Source organism: Armigeres subalbatus, chromosome 2 (assembly GCF_024139115.2).
Source record: "Armigeres subalbatus isolate Guangzhou_Male chromosome 2, GZ_Asu_2, whole genome shotgun sequence".
Classification (NCBI taxonomy): Eukaryota; Metazoa; Arthropoda; class Insecta; order Diptera; family Culicidae; genus Armigeres; species Armigeres subalbatus.
This window is the reverse complement of record NC_085140.1, coordinates 17,120,848-17,138,479: the sequence shown is the minus strand read 5'-3', so window position 1 is coordinate 17,138,479 and position 17,632 is coordinate 17,120,848.

Sequence of the window (17,632 nt, the reverse complement as noted above, 5' to 3'; positions counted from 1 at the left end):
AGCACGGAGTTGTACAAATGGGTGCAGATGTTTTTCGACGAGTCTCTTCATTTAAATTTGAGGAGAATTTGTGAAGCGGAAATCTGTGCAAAGATAATGGAAGTTTTTGAAAATAATTCATTTCTCCAACTGTCGGGTTCGAAAATTAGGGCCATTATGGAACTGAAAGGACTTCAATGCACCAATCAACAACTTCTGGAGGCACTCGATCGCTGGATTGAACATCAACCAGAATCGGAGAGAGGCGACATCGATTCCATTCGGTTGAGGTTGGAATCAAATATTGAATCTGAAGAAAAAGAAGCAATTCGATCTTTTGAGTTAGATTTTCTGCCCTACATTTCTGGAGCGATTGTAGCGTCTCGCGATTCGTTTCTGTACGGATTGGGAATCTACACTGGCGTTGAGTATACAGAAGCTGAGGAATGTGTTGTTACGGTCCTCATCGAAATTGGCTGTTGCGAGAAGGACGTAATTAGAAAATCGCATCAACTGAAATTCCCCGGTAAGAAACGAATAGAGGATTGCTTCTTCAAGCGATTACGGCTGGCCGAGGGTAGTACGGTAAAGATCACCGTGCGAATAACAGGTATGCCAACGAAATTGCGTCAAGCTTGGTGTAGAGCCAATCGTCACATGTCATCAAGTATTTTCAAAGGGGATCTAAGGGTAGTCAGCAATACCAATGCTCATTTTGTAACACCTATTGCTTATTTAATATATGAACCAGTAGAACAGTGAACAATTTAATAGAAAAATAAATTATTTTTGTTTAGTTGTAAGTGAAAATCTAACATGCGTGCTAAAATTCATGTAAATAAAGTTATTAATAAAAAAAACGGCATTGTTGTTTATGAGCAAATACATTGGAATACCCCGCAGCAATGGCGTAGCCACGGGGGTGGTTTTGGATATTAAACCTCCTCCAGCGACAAAATTTTTAGAATTTTTGTTTTGACCCCCTCAATTAAAAAAAAACGTTCTGAACTGTGCGTTGGTGACACATGATGTGAAGAACGCATTCAACAGCGCAAGCTGGGATGCCATCGCGCTCTCGTTACACCAGCTTAGCCTGCCGGTGGGCCTGTACCGGATTTTGGAAAGCTATTTCCAGAACCGTGTACTATTATACGAGACCGATGCCGGTCAGAGAAGCGTACCTATTACCGTAGGAGTTCCGCAAGGTTCAATACTGGGCCCGGTACTATGGAACCTTATGTATGACGGGGTTCTGAAGCTAATGTTCCCTCCTGGTGTTAACCCTTTATAAGGCAGACGAATCTAAACAATAAATTAACAAAAACAACAATAGGACACAATGTTGACATGGTATAAAACTCAAATGTATGTTTGTTATACATTAAACAGTTCAGAAACATTGAAAAATTGGTGGCAATATAGTTGCCACTGCCCGGCAAGCGGGAAAACAGGCAACAACAAAAATAAATAAAAGATTTTTAAAAATTAGGTTTTACGTAAAATCAGTCAAATCAAGGCACGTTTCATTTTTTGGTAAAAAGTCCTAGTCGGAAAACGCATTAAGGTACACTGGGGGTAGTGAAAAAAAATGGAATTGTTCATACGTAAAATGTAAAACACAGAGAACAGACATGGATGATCGAACAAAATTTCTTCAAAAACGTTTGTAAAGATTTAAATCGCACCTCAGCGCCGCCAACGCAGGCTGCCCGACATAAAAACTCAATTCCACTAAGTGATGGCGTTGGCATACACTTCATAAACAATGTAGTGCTCTGAAACTTGATTATGCATATGTACAACATGTGATAGATTTAGTTCGGAAAAGGTATTGGAGGGTATCGCCCCTTCGGTGGGGTTTGATCCCACGACCCCAGTTCGCATGACAGGTGCTTTCCCTACTAAACCACGAAGGACCTCCGTCGTCCACATACTCATCCTACTTGGTTGACATGTGTACAAAAATACATTTGAGAGAGTTAGTTCTGAAAATGTATTGCGAGAGATCGGCTGGTACCTGGTGCTGGGAATTTGGTTTCATCAGTACCCGCTAAGCAGCGGTGGACGACGGAGGTCCTTCGTAGCTTAGTAGGGAAAGCACCTGTAATGCGAACTGGGGTCGTGGGATCAAACCCCACCGAAGGGGCGGTTACCCTCCAATACCTTTTCCGAACTAAATCTATCACATGTTGTACATATGCATAATCAAGTTTCAGACATAGTAATTAATTTCCACTCCGGGTGGCTTAATACCCGGCATATAGGCAATTAACTTTGAATGTGCGAATGTAGTGCTGCCACCTAGGAGCAAGCCTAGGAGCAATTTGGAATGAACACTAGCGCTAAAAAGTAAAACACGGCAAATTTTAACCATATTTATCAGCACACTAGCACCGCGCAACGGGGGCATTACGACATACTTTAAAATGACCAGTACAAACTTTTACACAAGCACGCGAATGAAGATGAACGTCTGTTCTCTGTGCTTTATAGTTTTTACCACATCCACATTACATTTACCACATTTACATCATGCACAATGTCAAGAATATACTTTGATGCTCACACTAATACTATGTTCAAATTTGTATAATACGTACACTAACACGGTTAACGCTTGAACTGTCATTTTAGGTTTCGCGAAAAGTTGATTTTTGCATTCATAAAATCAATTCTTATTTGCAACAAGTGTCCCTTTTTCAAGAGAATTTATATCACAGGGGACCATTTTAATACTATTAAACTAATCCCATTCGATTTGTAGTGGTTTGCACCATGATAGCAAATATGTCAAGGATTTTACATTTACCCCTGATATCAAACACTGCGGGGGAAGTGGATAATGTTCTGATCACGCAATTTTTTCTTCCCTCCAGGGTTTATTTCTTATTATGTTCCTTCTTTGTTGCCATTGTGATTTCAGTAGTGATTGAACTAATATACATAAGAAACGCCTGATTAATCCACCTATAGGTATTGATGCCTTTCACATGTTTATATATGAAAAAAAATGTGTAAGAAAGAAAAAAATAGCACTGATATTCCATAATTCGCATTTATTTATATTCATAACAAGTTTCGCAGTTGATTGCAATTTATGTTTTGCGAAGGAATTGGTTCAGGACAAGTGTTGAAAAAACAGGTGATAATTTTGCACGTGTTTTGCGCACATACCCAACACGCACACACAGACATCATCTCAAATAATTCGTTAAACTAAGTTGATTAGTTTATTGAAATAGCTTAGTTTTCCAGTTCGGTTGAGGTCTGACTATAAACTAAGGTTTATTCTAGATTATAATTCGATTGTGCCGTGGGCACTCATCTAATCGATGAACTTTCCAATAAAAAGGATAAAAAGGAAATAAAAAGGAATCCGCTCTGAAGTCGAATTCAAGATACTATAGTTCTTTCCCCTTAAGCAAGTTGATTACTAATTCACTGAAATATTCAATAATAAAATTTTAAACAAATATTTAGTAATAAATTCGATGGAATTAATTCAATAACTTTTACGACCTAAATCTATTTGTTTTTCACGATTATTCGAAAGAACTTGAGTTCATGAGTAGACATAATCTGTGTTGATTTTTCGTTTCTTCGCTCTTGATGATCTTCTGAGTGATTGTAGTATAACATCTGAATCGATAACTTGCTTCGATGTCGTCTTTTCAGTTTGAATTGGCGCTGGTGTTGGGATATCATCCTCCGCCACCGTTACCACCCGATTTCGTTTGCTTGACATTACTGGGATCATTACGTTCATGGTGGGAGGGTTAGTCTTCGTTATCTTCAGCTGGTTTCGATGCGCGCTTGAAATTATGTTTTCAACTGCCACCTGGAATACATTGACAGAAAGGCGTCTTACGAATTTTGCTTCTATCCACTTTTCCACACGATTTGAATTATTATTTTTAAACCACACCTTGTCTCCAGGGATTAAACGGTCATACGGGTCTTTTTTGACCAATGTCTGGGTTGAACTTGTTAATGATTCTTGCTGGTGTTTAAAACTTTCGGGACTAACAATCAGTTGCCTAGAATAATGCATCTTGGGGTTGATCAAATCGAGCAATATCTTTGGTTTATAGCTATAAATTTTCTCCGATAGAAGAGATCCATCTTTCGTCACACAAGTATTTCGGTAGATTATCAGAAAGTAATCAATTTGGTCCTCTGTATTCCATTTGCGTACTTCAGGTTCAAGTAGAATTTTTTTGAAAACATCCTTCACTAACCTTACCATCCTCTCTGCCTGGCCGTTGCTAGAGGGATTGTAAGGTGGACTTTTTAATACTTTTATCCCTTGCCGCTCAAGGAATGATACAAATATAGCGGAATTGAAGGGAGGACCGCCGCGCCGTCTGTAACTACCACGTCAGGCAATCCAAAACAAGAAAACATCTTTGTAAACCTGCGAATTACTCTAGATGCATCTGTGCCATTCCTCATACACTCAATCTCAAGCCACTTGGAATAGCTATCTACAATGAGGACATGCAAAAAAATATTGCAGTATGGCACCTCATATGCACGTTTAAAAATTGGATAATCATCTTTAAGTATCAGCTCAACCAACGATAGGGGACGATAAATCTTTCTTAAAAACATTGGCAAATTTCATTTCAATTTCGCTCAAACAAGAAACTTGATCGTTGATTTTAACATTGTGAACATTGTTCGGTTTTTGAAACATTTTTCTCCAATCTGTAAAGAACACGTCTAACCAATCTCGACCTAATAAGGGAGTAAAATTATGTTGATACCTAGAATTACTATTATCAATGACCACCAAGGTCATAGCACAGACAAACAGACGTAACACTAGAGAAAATAGCCATGACTTCAACCACAGACAAACAGACATAACACATTGAACATTCACTCATCAAATTCATCGTCGTACAAACACTAACGACATCTGTTGCTTTCACTTAGTTGGGCAAATCACGAACCAGATGGCGTTAGTGAAGAAACGTCAAACTCGAGCAAATGCGATGCGCACGCCACTTGTGACCGATTGGCCAACTAATGATTATTTAAAATGACCGGTAAATCAGTCAACGATGAGAATTTCATGAGTGTTATGTCTGTTTGTCTGTACTTCAACGTTCAATTTGAATTTGATTGATTACGCAATTCACAACTAGAGGCGCTAGTGTCGTAATCCTTCGGGTTTGACATTTCACTCCAGCGCCTTCTGGTGACGATGTCATACGAAACATTGTTTCGTGTAACATGCTCGCAAGATGGTAGTAGATGAGTTGAGCGATGGATTTTTCAGAAAAATGTTCAAGCTGTTACGTCTGTTTGTCTGTGGTTATAGTGTTCTTAACGTTTTTCAAACTCACGGATACTTGCGTTTCTCTAAAAAATTTCAGATTTCCTCCATCTACAACAACAAGTCTTCTGTTACTCTTGCGAAGTGGTATATTGAATAATTTTAAAAAAGTTTTAATTCCCATGACCAAGACAGCAGACCCGCAATCGATTTCCATTTGTATTGATTTATCCTCTATAATAACTTCTACCAGGCAAGGCTCACTAACTTTGTTAATGGACGTCACATTCATACACATATATTCACCTGATTCATCACCAGATTCGTCACTCATTTGCATCCTCAATCTATCCATCGCTTGTTTCAAATTATATTGGACGCTTTCAGACGGAACCACAACGCTTTGAATCTTGCTTGTATTGTTAAATCTCGAAGTCGACCCTGCTTTATTGCGACATTGTCTTTTAATGTGTCCCTTCATACCACAATTGTTGCAATAGTAATTGGCATAATTGTTGTTCTGATGCTCCTTCCTTCGTCCATCATCACTGAACGTAACTCTTCTCTGGTGGCTTGCGCTTCTACTACGACTGCGATCTCTCCTGTTGTAATAACTATTGATTCTGTTTTGGTCGTAGGTCGCCCTTCGACCTAGGCGCTGCCTCACAGAAGCAACCTGCTGCATGTCAGTGTTGATTGCAGCCGCACGGGTATTAGCAAGTTTATAATTCGTTATGATCCTTTCTGCAAAACCAAGTGTCAGTTTCTCCTCTTTGAGAAGTTGTTTTTGCAAATTCTTATCGTAAACTCCTACCGAAATGCGATCTCTTATGGCTTTATCTTTGTAAGTTCCAAAATCACAAAGAGAAGCTTGTAATTTGAAATCAAGTATGAAACTTTCTGTAGTTTCATCTGCCCTTTGAACGCGTGTATTGAATTTGAAACATTGAATCACGTCAAAGTCAATTTTATCGTAACGTGATTTCAATTTTTGAATAATTTCGGTATAAGTTAAATCTTTAACTCTTTTCCCTGGGAACAAAAGTTTTATTTCAGAGTAAATTGCCGGTCCACTGAGTGTACAGAATCGTGAATCGTCAATTTGGCAGATTGGAACACCTAGTGGTGTATTCATCTTGCTGGCGACTAGTTAGCTCTCTTATACAAGCGTTGATGTAGATGTAGATTTTAATTGCTGCTCACTCTCACAGCTAATTTCTCCGCAAGATTTAAGGGATCTGCGACTTACTTCTCTCTGCTTCGCTATGTTCACTCACTCTCAAAAATGCTCCTTTTGCTAAGAACACTCAATACGGGAAACCATGCACCTCCGTAAAATCGATTTTCGCACCAACTACTGGATCTCACTAGACAAAACTGCTCGAATTATCTTAAGATCAGCGCTCTTGATTCTTCTTATGTAATTTTGTTTTTTGTAATTTCACACAGTAAGCATATTGCCTTTTTTTTTAACTATTTTATTATACACTTTTGAACTATTGTGACGTCATCCGTACGCCTTTATTCAACTTAGAGATAGCCTTTTGTCACAATTATAATTGACTCTTCAAAATGGCTTCTCCTAGCACAATAGCACAATAAATTCCTCCAATCACCACGGAAACTGTACTTTTGTTAATTATATTAACATTTAGTTTGATTTTTGTTTAAATCTTTTTTTATATATATATATATATATATATATATATATATATATATATATATATATAGGTTTACTATTGCACGCGGAAAACTTTAAAATCTTTGCCTCGTCGCCAGTTGAAATAGCTTAGTTTTCGGATATATTAGGAATAATCCAGTTCGGTTGAGGTCTGACTATAAACTAAGGTTTATTCTAGATTATAATTCGATTGTGCCGTGGGCACTCATCTAATCTATGAACTTTCCAATACATGCAGGTTATCCGACTTGTCAATATCCCCAACTCAGCCATCTTGGATTTTTGTATGGAATTTATGCTCGTTTGTTTACGTTTTGCACTGAAAATGTATGTTTCCCCCCCGCGCTGGTTATTCCCATCTACTGACGAAGTCGGATAACCTGTATACATAAAAAAAATCTTGGTCGCCACCACGAGGCATGGCAGAAGAGTGACCGCATAGGTGTTAGTATGGACTGCATATGCCGAGGTAGGAGGGTCGTAGCGTTGAACTTTTGGTACCTATCACTATCGACACCTCGAGGCATGGCAGAGGAGAGTAGAGTGAGCATCCAAGCAGTACTGGGAAAGATCGTGATTGTCATAAGACAGAGAGCAAAGCTCTATTTCATGCGACCAAATGAATGAATCGTGGGTTCTTTGATCAATTTCGCATGAAAGGCAGTCATGTAAGGATGTTGTGCTTTACATAGGATTTTGTTTTACACGATTTTTTTTTCCTCATATTTTTGTCCGTGTGACTTCAATTTACCTCCAAAATCTTCGCAACATGTTTCAAAAAATCCAGAATAAATCAAAGAAAAATCACATAATAATTAATATACGTTAAACATTTAGGATGAGTGGGAAATTGAGAAAATGTAAATCGTGTAAAAACAGAATCCAGTGTATTTTAAAATTTAAATTTCTTAGTTATTTTAATAGATATATGCGAAGAATAGTGACTAGTCGATAAATTAATCATACTCCTTTAAATCACCGAGTTGAAAGTGATAATAAACACAAAAATAAAGCAGATATTGCATACTTTCATGCCTATCACGGAACAAATATTTTTTTAGATTTTTGTAGCATGTCATTCATCCTTCGCGTTTCTATACCTAGATAATGAAAGGGGCAGATATGTAAACATCGCGTGACATCTTTCATTGAAAATGAGAAATTACAGTACTGCATCCAAGTCAGCCTCGCGTGGCATGTTAGAGGGTAGCACCCAAGTCAGACTCACATGGCATGTCAGAAGTGAGAACCTAAGTAAGTCCCACATGGTGAGTCAGAGCGTGTGTCAGGAGGAGTGGCAGGGTGTGCTAGAGTGAGCACCCAAATAAGTCTCAGATTTGTGTGCTAGAGCGTGAATCAGGTGGAAGGGTGAGCATCCAAGTTAGACTCACATGGTGCCTATCGCCCCGAAGGAAAGCTAGAAGGCAGTTCCTGGGGGAACCAGGGTATGAGTAGAGAGAGTAACTCAAGTAACGTGGGTTTAGTGGGTCCTCGCGTTCCATCAACCCCACTCCCTGAGTGATAATTTCAGGTGTATTTGCAGATTTGCCTTCATCCCTCTAAAAAAAAGAGTGTATCCCTGATAGGGTAAACAATTATTCCCCTGAGTGGGTAAACAATCATTCCCCCGAGAGGATATCACTCATATTTGAGATCAGCGGTTGACTTGAGTTCAGAGTAAGAACATGTAAATAAAGACATGCGTAAAAAATAATTTATGATTTGATAGCAAGATTGAGTAAAGTATTAGCAAATGTAAACAAAAATTAAAAATAAGTAAGCAAAGAGTTGCGTAGAATGCTGTTGATGATTTTTTCTGATTTTGATGAGAGATTGATAGAAAACATATTTTAAGCTCTTTTTAGTGGAATGTATTCAACCGTCTAAGACGAGTTTAGTACTTTCTATTTATTAACACTAAGTTTTGTTATCTTTGCAGACACATATTTCGACCTCAACTGTTAGTCGAGTACCAGACACAGAAGACGACCTCACAGTTGAGGTCGAAATACGTATCTACAAAGATAACAAATCTTAGTGGAATTAAATGGAAAGTATGTACTAAACTCGTCTTAGACGGTTGAGATATTGATGTTATAGAGCCTGGTAAGCTCCATCCATGACTGCATGTTACAACTTTTGAGATATTGCCGACAAAAATGTACACAAAATTTCCCGGAGTGCATACTTACTTGATACTTGATGGGCTACAGCTCTTCGATGAACCTACGCCGAATGGAGTATCCTTCTCCATTGGACTCGATCATGGGCCAATCGCTTCCAGTCGCCCTGAACATTGAGCGCCCTCAGGTCCTCTTCAACTGCAAAAAGCCATCGTGTACGCGGCCTTCCACGAATCCTGCGGCCTCTTCCGGGTTCTCTTCTAAATATTATCTTCGCTTGACGTTCTTCCGGCATACGAACAACGTGACCAGCCCACCGTAGTCTGCCGTGTTGTATAAGCTCAATAATATCCAGCCCTTTATACACCTGGTACAATTCGTGATTCATGCGACGCCGCCAGATGCCGTTCTCCTGTTTACCACCGAGTATTGTCCGCAGCACCTTACGCTCAAACACTCCGAGAGCTCTCCGATCAACCTCCTTTAACGTCCATGTTTCATGGCCGTATAAAGCCACCGGAAGAATCAAAGTAGTAGACAGCGCGAGTTTTGTTTTCGTTTGCAGACTACGGGACTTAAGCTGGTTACGAAGTCCGTAATAAGCCCTATTGGCAGCTGCAATACGCCTTTTCACCTCGCGAGTAAGATCATTATCGCACGTCACTAATGTTCCAAGATACACAAATTCTTCTACCACTTCAAATTTTTCACAATGCAGCACCATTTCGCTACCACCACCACTAATGAACCCACGTTGATTGCCAGCGACCATGTACTTCGTTTTGCTGGTATTGATCGTGAGTCCAATCCTCGCTGTCTGCCTCTTAAAAGGCACAAAAGCCTCTTCCACGGCACGGCGATCAATTCCGATAATATCGATATCGTCCACAAATCCCGAGAGCATATGCGATTTTGTGATAATGGTACCGCTTCTTTGCACACCAGCTCTCCTAATCGCTCCCTCGAGCGCTATATTGAACAGTAGGTTCGAGAGTGCATCACCCTGCTTTAATCCGTCTAAGGTAACAAATGACGTCGATATTTCATCCGCAACCCTTACACTTGATTTCGATCCGTCCAACGTTATACGAATCAGCCGTATCAGTTTCGCCGGAAAACCATGTTCAAGCATAATTTGCCATAATTCATTCCGTTTCACTGAATCGTACGCCGCCTTGAAATCAATAAACAGATGATGTGTCTGCAAGTTGTACTCCCGGAATTTATCAAGGATTTGTCTCAGGGTAAACATTTGATCCGTCGTTGATCAGCCCTCACGAAAACCTGCTTGGTATTCGCCGACGAATTACTCTTCAAGCGGTCTCAATCTGTTGAACAGAATACGGGACATAATTTTGTACGCCGAATTAAGGAGGGTTATTCCTCGATAATTGGCGCACTCCAGTCTGTGCCCTTTCTTAAAGAGAGGGCAAATGAGGCCGTCCAACCAGCTAGACTAAGACAAGGTGATGGACTTTCGTGCCTGTTGTTCAACATTGCGCTAGAAGGTGTCATGCGGAGAGCCGGGTGTAACAGCCGGGGTACGATTTTCAACAGATCCAGTCAATTTATTTGCTTCGCGGATGACATGGACATTGTCGGCCGAACATTTGCAAAGGTGGCAGAACTGTACACCCGCCTGAAACGTGAAGCAACAAAAGTTGGACTGGTGGAGAATGCATCGAAGACAAAGTACATGCTTGTGGGCGGAACCGAGCGCGACAGGGCCCGCCTGGGAAGCAGTGTTACGATAGACGGGGATACCTTCGAGGTGGTCGAGGAATTCATCTACCTCGGATCCTTGCTAACGGCTGATAACAATGTCAGTCATGAAATACGAAGGCGCATCATCTGTGGAAGTCGGGCCTACTACGGGCTCCAGAAGAAACTGCGGTCGAAAAAGATTCGCCACCGCACCAAATGTGTCATGTACAAGACGCTTATAAGACCGGTTGTCCTCTACGGACATGAAACATGGACAATGCTCGAGGAGGACTTGCAAGCACTCGGAGTATTCGAGACCGCCAAAGATGGTCCGGCGGTGTGCAAGAAGACGGTGTGTGGCGGCGAAGGATGAACCATGAGCTCGCCCAACTCTACGGCGAACCCAGTATCCAGAAGGTAGCTAAAGCCGGAAGGGTACGATGGGCAGGACATGTTGCAAGAATGCCGGACAGCAACCCTGCAAAGATGGTGTTCGCTTCCGATCCGGCAGGTACGAGACGGCGTGGAGCGCAGCGAGCGAGATGGGCAGACCAGGTGCAAAACGACTTGGCGAGCGTGGGGTGTATCCGAGGATGGAGAGATGCGGCCTCGAACCGTGCATTGTGGCGTCAAATTGTTGATTCAGTGTTATCTGTTTAGATGTAAACTAAATAAATGAATGAATGGTGATCCAATCTGTCCAGACAATGCACCAAACCTCGAATACTCAACTCTAACATGAAATCTGCGATGTTCTACACCGGTTAGACATGGTGCGTATTGACAGGGAACACATAGATTTGCAAGTATTCATCACCCGATGTCTATGTTTTACTGCTCGCGCCTGGTGGGCTCACAACTGGATACCGAATACTGAGCGACGATCCAATATCAACGGCAACTGCACTGTGTGAATGGACGTAGGCCGGCCACAGACAACGTAAGAGCAGAGGCGAAATCTGCGAGCAAGCGCTGGAATCCGGCAGGACATCGCAGCAGAGGCAGACCCAGGATCGCCTGGCGACAAAACCCTAAAGGCTGCCTCACACCTCGGGAAAATTTTCCAGCGGATTTTGAGCCCCGTGTATTTTAAATGGGGCCGGGATTTTGATTTTCCGTGTCCAAATTCCGAAAACATCGCATATGCAAAAATGCATGGGGAAAAAATCCGCGAACCAAATTCCCGAGGTGTGAGGCTACCTTAACAGAGAAATAAACAAAGTTCCGAACCTTCATAAAATATCCATGTTCAGACAACACATCTCTGATTTCAAAAGTACACCTGGCAATCGCCCCCAGTACAACAAATTTGAGCTTCATCCTTAACTTAAACAAAAGCTTATGAATCTAGCCGTACTTTAAAAATTTTGGTGTTATGGATTCAACACATTCCCTGTTCTTCGTTAGAAGCGAGCAGTTCGTTTTTTTTTTGCTCTCATCTCGCGTGAAGTTTTCCTAGCGTTTTTCTTCAGTTGAGATTCTCACGTCCGAATGTGTGAGTGGCGATAAAAGGAAAACAAACACTCCTAGATGGTGCTACTCAGCAAAGTTTGGGTAAAAATGAGTATATTTCCATATAATTTTTGACTCCTTCGCAACCATCGTGATGACTCGATCAATTTTGAGGTTATGAGCAGAAGGAAAACAAACATGTATTTACACATGCCGAATTGCACATCAGTGTGCGAGCGTTAAACGTCAATCATCTCTGTAGAAGTTTTTACACTAGGTTTTTTAAACGCGTTTTGTGCCCTGTGACTGGGAAGCAGCACACCCTGGCCGAGACCTCCGGTGTGTCTGTTAAAGGCACTTCTGGCTACGACAACCTGCCGGATCGCAAGTCACAACTTCCAAAAGCTGCATCACCATCAGCAGCAGAAAGTGCGGCAATCGTTTTGCTACAGAAGCCCCCGTCCCCATCGTAGCAGCCAGTACGACGACGAAAGCCTGCCTGCAGAGGAGTCGCCATCGACACCGGTACGCTACCTACTAGGGTGGTTCAAAAAATCGATTTTGCTCCACAGTGCTCATCTGATTCTGTACCATGTTCTGAGTGTCCTCTGAAAATTTAAGCTCATTTGGATTAAAACTGATTTAGCACAAGCCGTTTCAAGTTTGCATGCAAATTAGTATGGGGAAATTTATGTTTTCATTATACTGTTAATGACGTTTCCCCATTAAGCGCAGGTTAAAAGAAAACCTACATAGCTAAAAGGGATACTCAACAGCTTTCACCCAACGAAAACCGCATGTTAATTAATCGTCCCAATAATTAGTAATCGATTTAAGGACAGGTTGCGAATCTTTAGTCATGATCGTTAAACTTCTTTGAGGGCATCACTGAAATGTACAGTGCAAAATAGTAGCCTGAATTTGTGTGTGCTATCTTTCGCGCCACGAGCAGCAATGTTGCCTGTTGATGAGTTATGCAATTAGCTCCAGAAAACCACGGTATAGATTAAATTCGATTACTAATTATTGGAACGATTAATTGAGTTGCGGTTTTCACTGAGTGAAAGATGTTGAGTATTCCTTTTAGCTATTTAGGTTTTCTTTTAACATGCGCTTGATGGGGAAGCGTCATTAACAGTGTAACGAAAAAATAAATTTCCCCATACTAATTTGCATGCAAACTTGAAACGGCTTGTGCTAAATCAGTTTTAATCCAAATGAGCTCAAATTTTCAGAGGTCACTCAGAACATGGTAAAGAATCAGATGAGCACTGTGGAACCAAATCGATTTTTTGAACCACCCTACTACCTACCTACACAAGGCTGTTATTGTCGGTAAATATCTCGCCTCTTGTTTTCGGTCTCTCGCATCTTGTGAATTGGTAGTTGAATTGGCAAGTGGAACTGTGAACTGGTAGTGAATTGGCAAGTGGAACTGTGCCAAAAGTTCATCAGATAACTGAATTGCTAATAAATAAATAACTGTTTTTTTACCGTTCTTTTTTTTTTATCGATATATTTTTTTTTTGTTATTATTTTTTTTTACTATATTTTTTTTCTTCATATTTTTTTTTCGTATATATATTTTTTTCCGTTATATTTTTTTTTCGTTATATTTTTTTTTTTCATCTTTTATTCATCGCTAACTTTTTTATTTTTATTTTATTTATCCGCCACTTTCTTATTTTTTTTCCTCTTTGTTGTTGGAATAACCGCAATATTCTGCGTGCTCTTTGTTTCGATATTGGAATCATTTTATTTTTCGTTGCGGTGATCATTCTCCGCAATGGAAACTGATGACAAAGGCGGGGGTGATTCGCAATTCGAAATTTCTGACGATGATTACATTCTATCCCCGGAATACGAGCAATTTAATGAGCGAAACTTTCCACCACAAAGCGAACATAGCGCCGAAACCGGCTCAACTCCCGCTGAAACTGTTTTGCACAAACCGGTCAACAACTCAAATTCTCCTGGGACTTTTAACCTGCCTTCGCCTGATCCTATGGATACTAAGCAGGCAAGTGGATCAACACCCCCAGCGACCCCCCGCCTAAAAGCGTACCCGCCCGGATCTAAGGGCCCATTTCTGGTTTTCTTTCGGCCCAAAGGTAAACCGCTAAACAAATTGCGAATCGAAAAAGATCTGGCAAAATCGTTTCAGGGCATTATTGAAGTGAATGCCCCAAGCCGTAATAAGTTACGAGTCACTGTAAGTGATCGTGGACAGGCCAACAGAATTGCTGCCTTCGAGCTCTTTCGATTGGAATATCACGTATACATCGCAAGCAGTTAAGTCGAGATTGCAGGAGTGGTCACCGAGCCGTTTCTAACATGTGCTGACATCAAGACTGGTACTGGGGGGTTTAAAAATCGAGCGGTCCCAACAGTTCAGATTCTTGATGTCAGACAAATGAATTACGTGTCAGAAGATGGCACCAAAAAACCGTCTGATTCGTATAGTGTGACCTTTTCTGGGTCTGCCCTTCCTGACCACCTTGTTCTAGGGAAACTTCGATTACCAGTGCGCCTCTATATACCGACCGTAATGCACTGTAAAAAGTGCCAGCAGATTGGTAACAAAGAGACCTTCTGCTGCAATAAACCACGGTGTAGCAAATGCGGTGAGCAGCATGCCGAGGGTCTCTGCAGTAAACAGCCGAAGTGTACCTGCTGTGGCGAAGCTCCGCATGAACTCACTGCGTGTGCTCGGTCGTATATAGAGAGGGAGAAACATCAAATCCGCTCAATAAAACAGCGGTCAAGGCGATCCTATGCAGAAATGCTGAAGACGCTTGCCCCAGCCGCTGTTCCATCAACCCGTTCTATCGCCAACTCAAATGTCTTCTCTTCCCTGCCCTTAGATGATCAAGGCTCAGACTCTGGGGACGGTGAAGAATACACTGTCATCGAAACAGGGACAAAAAGAAAGCGAGCAAGGTGCAGGCCAAAACGCCAGCACGCTTTTCAAGATGCTCCTGTCGTTGAACAGAGTACTCGACCCTCCCCTGGTAAATTAGCAAGTGGTGGGAAACCCCAAAAAGTTTCTCCTATGGGGTTAAAGTTTGCGGCTGGGAATTTCACCCCCCTTCCGGGAACCTCTCAAACCCCAGCCGTTCCAGTTTTTTGCCCAGAAAGCTTACATCAGCAACAAAATCATCAGGCGGTTCAACATAACCATGTTGAGGTACCCGATAAAATGACTCTTTCTGGAATTGTGGATTTTATCTTCAATACTCTAGAAATCTCTCCCGCAGTGAGAAACATTATCAACATGATAATCTCACTGGTGAAACCCTTATTGAAGCAATTGATTTCAAAATGGCCTGTTCTTGATTCAATCTTATCCCTCGATGGCTAATTTAACCAACGAGGTCGGGGATAAGATCGTAGTCCTGCAGTGGAACTGTAGGAGTATTTTTAAAAACCTGGATCCGTTTAAGTTTTTAGTTCACAGCTCATGCTGTGATGCATTTGCTCTTAGTGAAACATGGCTTTCTCCAGACAAAGTTCTCTCTTTCCACGATTTCAACATTATTCGCCTAGATCGAGGAGATGGATATGAAGGGGTGCTCTTGGGGATCAACAAGCTCCACTCCTTTTACAGAATAGATCTTCCCTCGATGACAGGCACTGAAGTAGTCGCATGCCATGTCACCATACGAGGAAAAAGCCTCAGCATAGCTTCTGTGTATATACCGCCGAATGCTTCTATGCGACGCAGAGATCTTAACGAAATCTGCTCCGCTATGCCTGAGCCACGGTTGATTCTAGGAGACTTTAACTCACACGGTACGGCCTGGGGGGAACTTACCGATGACAACCGTTCTTCGTTGATTTACGACATGTGCGATTACTTCAATATGACATATTACATAACGGAGAAGCAACACGTGTGGCACCTTCAGGACTCGAAAGTAGAATTGACCTCTCAATCTGTTCGATTTCACTAACATTGGATTGCACGTGGAAAGTAATTCAAGATCCCCATGGTAGTGATCACTTGCCTATCGAAATCTCAATCACCAATGGATCGTATCAGTCTCGCCAGATTGACGTTGCGTACGACCTCACGAAACACATTGACTGGGGAAGATACACCGAGGCGATCATCGTCGGTGAGCATTCGGTCGATATTCTTCCTCCGCTGGAAGAATACCAGTTTCTCTCCGGGCTAATCCTAGACAGCGCAGTTCAATCACAGCGTCGATCTATACCGGGATCTCAAATACGTCGCCGTCCGCCTTCTCCTCTTTGGTGGGATGAAGAGTGTACTAAAGTCTATCGGGAAAAGTCCAACGCGTTCAAGGACTATCGAAAGCGTGGTACTCGAGATAATTACGATCGTTATGCCTCTCTTGAACGTAAGTTTAAGAGTCTTGCGAATGCTAAGAAACGCGGTTATTGGCGCCATTTTATTGATGGTCTTTCGCGCGAAACGTCGATGAGAAGAATGCGTAACGCGTCATCGATTAACGAAGATAGGAAAGTTCCCTCGATGGATCTTCGCTTTCGCCAAAAAGTGTGTCCGGATTCCGTCAAAATTCAACGGTTCGCACGCGAAGCAACCTCCGGTCGACACGAGATGGACGCCCCATTTTCGATGGTTGATTTCTCACTTGCTCTCCTTTCATGTAATAATACCGCTCCAGGAATGGATAGAATTAAATTCAACTTGCTTAAAAACCTCCCAGACGTCGCGAAGAGGCGCATGCTGAATTTATTTAATCAATTCGTGGAAAGCAACATTGTTCCGGATGAATGGAGACAAGTGGATCGCTATCAAAAAACCCGATAAATCCGCTTCGGATCATAACTCGTACCGTCCAATCGCGATGTTGTCGTGTATACGGAAGCTGTTAGAGAAGATGATTCTCAATCGGCTCGACCGATGGGTCGAATCAAATGGCTTTCTATCAGATACTCAATTTGGATTCCGCAGAGGCAAGGGAACGAACGACTGTCTTGCGTTGCTTACTACAGAAATCCAACTGGCCTATTCTCAAAAAGAACAAATGGGTTCAGTTTTCTTGGATATTAAGGGGGCTTTTGACTCAGTTTGCGTTGACGTCCTTTCAGCCAAACTCCACGAGTGTGGGCTTTCACCAATACTAAATAACTATTTGTACAACTTGTTGTCTGAGAAACATATGAGTTTTTCTCATGGAAACTCAACAACTTCAAGAATTAGTTACATGGGTCTCCCCCAGGGCTCATGTTTAAGTCCCCTTCTTTACAATTTTTATGTTAAAGACATCGATGGATGTCTTGTGGAAAATTGCTCGTTAAGACAGCTTGCGGATGACGCTGTTGTCTCCGTTACAGGAACAGGGGCGGGCGATCTGCAAGGACCATTGCAAGATACTCTGGACAATTTGTCTACTTGGGCTTTGAAGCTGGGTATCGAATTCT